Raw genomic sequence first — 5,520 nt, 5'->3', positions numbered from 1 at the left:
AATACATTAAAAAAGGGTTAATATATTTTAATCTTTCATAAATTTCAGTAAGAATCTTAAATTAAAGAAACAAATCTTTAAATACATTAAAAAAGGGTTAATATATTTTAATCTTTCATAAATTTCAGTAAGAATCTTACTTGTCAGTTAAGTTATTTGACGACGGGTTTATTTTTAAATTTGCATTTATAAATAAGGTTTAATATTTATTTATATCCATATTTATTCTAATATTATATATATTTTCTTCCATTTTGTATCGATCAGAATAGCAAATAAAAGTTTATTTTATTGGATAAAAATTTATGTTTAAATTTATATTTATTAATAATAATTAATATTTAAAATTTATTGTATCTATTATTTTAACTATTTATTTTTAGTGTGATATTTTGGAAATTTTAACTATTTGTTTCTAGTCTAATTTATCTAAGGTGCCCATATATATATAGTCCACACCTAACGGTAAGCCATAGCTCGAATGTGATTTGGAGGCCTGGAGCTTATCCTATTTCCAGTATAAGATTTGAAACCCTTGAAACTGTCTATACTATGGTTTGGAAGGAAGCTGTTTCAGTCCTGCACAAGGCCCATGAACTGGAGAAGCCACCACTAATCTTCACTGCATTTCTCGCATCTGTTGTCGGATTTGGCTTCTTCTTTTATCTCATCAGCATCCACCGAACTAAGAGCTGGCCAGGAATCCCACCAGGCACCTTTGGATGGCCTTTGATCGGCGAAACATTACAATTTCTACGATCCCGGAGGAAGGGCAATTCTCGTGAATTCTTTCACATTCGGACTCAGAAACATGGAAACGTGTTCACCACTTCTCTTGTTGGCCACCCAACTGTTGTACTTGGCAGTCCCGAAGGCAACCGCTTCTTGTTCTCCAACGAGAACAAACTGGTGGTCAATTCATGGCCCACCTCCGTGGGAAATCTCTTCCCAAGTTCTCTAATTACAGCCGTTGGAGACGATGCGAAGAGGTTGAGGAGAATCCTGATGACGTTCCTGAGGCCGGAAGCCCTTCAGAAATTTGTAGGGCGAGTGGATTCAATGACAAAAGCTCACCTGGCCGAGTACTGGATCGGTAAAGATGAGGTGATGGATTTTTCTCTACTTAAAAGTTACACTTTCTCTGTGGCTTGTGCCTTGTTTGCCAGCATAGACAATCAGGAAGAACGCGCTGGGCTTTGGCATCATTTCGAGGTTTTCGGTAAAGCAGTACTGCAGATTCCCATAGATGTACCCGGCACCCGATATAACAAAGCCAAACATGCAGCTAATGCCATTCGTGATCAGCTCGACGCCGTTATTGATGAGAGGAAAATTGCATTGCAGTAGGGAAAGGCTTCTCCAGAGCAAGATCTGTTGTCTTTCCTGCTCTCTAATGTTGACCAGCAGGGTAAGTCGCTCACCGTCGACGAGATTAAGGACAATATTCTTCTGCTATTATATGCAGGTCATGACACCAGCACTTCTACTTTGACGGTACTGCTCAAATTTTTGGCTGAGAACCCTCACTGCTACGAAGAAGTACTAACAGGTATGCTAAATCAATCAATTCTCTAATATTAGCATTATAGATAGCTAGATCCTACTATCTAGGCTGGTTCCAGACAGAAGACCTTTAGCTGGAGGTAAGGTGCTCAAGAATAAGCGGGCAGAGATTTGTTCAAATATTTATCCACGAACCTAGTTCCGTTGAAAAAATAGAAGGGTTTTTCTGATAAAACCCAAATTCCCCTACGGAGCAGGCTCGGCAGCTCTTATCTTCTCTGGATGCAAAATTCAGTCTCTCTCATTTTTTTAAGACATTATATCATTTGGTATGTAAATTAGAGGTTGCAGTTTCTCAAAGGTTTCATTTGATATTTCCAGAGCAACTGGATATAGCAGCTTCAAAGGAGGCAGGGCAACTTCTAGAATGGGAGGATCTCCAAAGGATGAAGTACTCTTGGAGAGTTGCTCAGGAAGCACTTAGACTGCTCCCTGCTGTTCAAGGAGGTTTTCGACAGGCCGTCAAAGACTTGATATATGAGGGATTCACAATCCCTAAAGGATGGAAGGTGAGCCACTGCCTGAAATCCTAGTTTCGGATTTTTACTGAGATTAAAACATAACTTACTATAATTGCTTATCATATGCAGATGCATTGGACTGTCAACTCGACCCACAAGAATTCTGAATAGTTCAGCAACCCAGAGAAATTCGATCCATCAAGATTCGAGGGAGCAGGGCCTCCTCCCTACACGTTTGTGCCGTTGGAGGTGGGCCGCGAATGTGCCCAGGTAATGAATTTGCTCGAATGGAAATTCTTATTTTTCTCCATAATATTGTGAAGAATACCAAGTGGAATTTAGTGAATCCTGGGGAGAAGGTGATTGTGGACCCCATGCCTGTCCCTGTCAATGGACTGCCCATCAAACTTGTTCCTCGCGATTAATGTATGACTTTGATCTCTGCTCTGATTCGAGTATTTCTTGTCAACCCACTGCTGACACCTATTTTCTTCCGGCTTGATCTATCATGTGCATGGACTTCTGTAAGCTATTGTATTCTATTATATTGCGTGCACGCATTTATGAACTATTTTTATAAACATGCTGTCAAAACTCTTTATGATGGTAGATGATTAATATTATTAAGATTTGGTTTGATGAATTTTAAGTGATGAAATTTTTTGAACATGTTGAAAGAGAAGTGTTCTAGAGTGGTAATACAGAGTTGCAACAATTTTATTAATTCAAAAAGGTATTATATATTGATGTCCAAAAAGAGCTTAATATATAAAGAAAACCTCCAAACCAGATTCCTCATGACAAACTCAGAATTGAGCTCCATGTTTCTAGCACAATCCACTTTTTACATACTAGAAGAAGGGGGCAGCGTTCGTCCAAAGATAAGTTTCTAGACTTACATCCTAGGTTTGCCAAAAAATCTGCAACTGCATTGGTTGAACAATGAGAATACATAACTAAAACATAATCTAGTTGAATAATGAGAGCACTAATACTTGACATAATATTCTATAGCCTCCAATTATGGACCAATTTAGCAGGTGGTTGTTTGTTTAAGAGCTTCTACAAACATTGTATTGCTCATTGGGAATATCCATCAACCTGCAATAAATTAAAACCTTCACGGATAACAATGGAAAGACCTTTCGCCATAGCTAAAAATTATGCCATAGTATTACTTGCGGAGCCACAAATATGAGTGAAAATTCTCAAGGGAGCCCCATGCCAATCACAAAAAATCCCCCAAAAACTTGCAACTCCTGCATTTCCTTTGGACGCTCCATCAAAAATCAATTTGACAAAACCATAAGGGGAACATGTAAAGGAAGAGCTAGAAGATAAGGGGATATGTGGAGGGGTTTGAGGACATGAAAAACACGTGTTGTGTGGTAAATTAAGACGATGCAAGATCTCAGCGTCACAACCTTCTACTTTCCATTCATCTTTCGACCAAGAGGTTGCTACAATAGGCTCATGTATATTTTGTAGAATGAGCCCTTGCACCATAAGAGTTATGTGCACTTGATTTTGGAAAATTATCGCATTACGTTCCTTCAACAAATTCCAAAGGATAAACCCTCTAGCCAAAATCCATGCCCTATTAAAAATTGGATTTTTGAAATCTAAGAAGTTCCATTGCATTAGGAAATCCACGTGAATACCATAGAAACTATGATCAAAACCAATGATATAAAGCAGGAAATACCACACATCCATCGCATAAGCATAAGAGTGTAGAAATTTTTCCATGGATTCTTCATCATTAAAGGGAGACTACAGAGAGAAGGACCTGATACACCTTTCTTCCTTATCCTATCCCAAGTAAGAATCCAATGTCGAAGGACTAACAATAAGAATATTGATACTTTAGGCCAAATAAACCACAACCGAGATTTCTTATAACCATCCCCACATTCTAAAAGATTATGACCTGCAACAAAAAAATAAATCCCCACATTCTAAAAGATTATGACCTGCAACAAAAAAATAAATCCCCACATTCTAAAAGATTATGACCTGCAACAAAAAAATAAGCTTCTTTGGCAGTAAACATGCCTAGAGACCTATTGCCCCAGTGTAAAATTTCTTATCCGTAGGATAACCTTATGCTCTTTTCTAATAATTCTTGATGAAATTCTTCCCAGGGTAGATCCAAAGATGAGTGGAGCCAATCCCCCTTAACATTCCATTTACACCCATACTCTTCAACGATCCCCCGACTCCAATAATCCTTAACCTTGACCACTCCCAGACCATTTGTAAAATGCTTTAATGCTATTGGGTCGCTATAATACTAGTGATTACCCCATCACTACTGTAGTTTTATCCCTTATTAATATTTTTGTGCTCCTATTATCCCCATATTGTTATTACTGTGCCCCATAGAATCCCTCTATTGTTATTTTTGTGGCTTTATATTATTATTGTTAGGTCGGCTGGGTTATATTATGACTCCTTATACTCCTATATATAGAAAGGACGTTTTGTCATTTGAATCATCCAAGAATTGTTCATTTATGTAATGTAAAGGAGGTTTCCCCCTCGAAGAGGTTGAATTCTAAGGCCTTAATCTATCCTTTCTATCTTTTCTTGAGCTGGTTTCATAACATTTGGTATTAGAGATTTGGATTCTAGGGTTTCGCTACTCCAAATAGGTCATCATGGAATTTTAGCTATAACTTCTTTTCAGCAACGTTTCAGATGCAAAGAAAAAAACCCATTTGAGAAGAAATCGCGCTGAACCTCAGGTCCACATTTCAGAGCTTTTCGCACTATATTTGCAGAGATATGATCTAAGGAAGTTGGTCTTTTTGCAGACTCCTAAATTACATTCCAAATAGGTGACCTGGGGAAAATTGTCATAACCTTCCCTCTGAGCATCAGATTGAAATTTCGTAAGAAGGTACAAAAAGAGAACGGACTGTATTTTCCTGTATATATTTTTCAAAGCCAAAGGTCGAACCCGTGACTCGTGGCACATCGTACAAGTTCCTCTACTGAACTAGTATATAATCAGGTCAGTGTGGGAGATTTCGCATAACTCTTCCTTGGAGAATCCAATTTGGATTAGACTGGTGGCATTGGAAAGAGGACGTAGAGGGCTACTGCAGGTCACAATTTCAGAACTAGATGATCTGAAAGTACAGAGATACATCAGATGCAATATCGAGCTCCTATAAAGTGAAAAAAAGTGTGTAGATTCTTCTATATTTTTGCTTAAGATTGGTTTGAAAATTTATTTTGAAGGAATTCAAAGGGCATAATGTTGAGCCTCAAACTTGCACTCATTTACCCATCCTCCCAATAGCCTTTTCCTACTCATTTCCTTCTTTTATCATCATTTCCTTCATCAACTTGTTCAATTCATTGCATTATAGGACTTTTTAACATGATTTGCTAATTGTGCTAATGATTGACTGTTGGTTTAGATTTTTGGTTTAAGTGCTGCAATTCCGCAGCTTATACAGGGTTTCCACAGCCGATCTCTGATTCCGCA

The 5,520-nt window shown here is 38.0% G+C and overlaps 1 pseudogene across 1 annotated transcript; it reads left to right on the top strand.

The window, feature by feature from the left end:
* The first annotated feature begins 495 nt into the window (after positions 1-495).
* On the top strand, positions 496-2,491 carry LOC149163717 (cytochrome P450 716B2-like; annotated as a pseudogene). The gene is made up of 3 exons (XR_016260179.1): positions 496-1,549; positions 1,885-2,072; positions 2,154-2,491. The product of XR_016260179.1 is annotated as a cytochrome P450 716B2-like (transcript).
* Positions 2,492-5,520: the final 3,029 nt, after the last annotated feature.

The sequence above is a fragment of the Pinus tabuliformis genome, chromosome 5_1, assembly GCF_031772625.1.
Source record: "Pinus tabuliformis cultivar Carrire ecotype Pingquan chromosome 5_1, CPIR1, whole genome shotgun sequence".
In the NCBI taxonomy this organism is placed as follows: domain Eukaryota; kingdom Viridiplantae; phylum Streptophyta; class Pinopsida; order Pinales; family Pinaceae; genus Pinus; species Pinus tabuliformis.
This window is presented reverse-complemented; position numbering and strand designations above follow the sequence as displayed.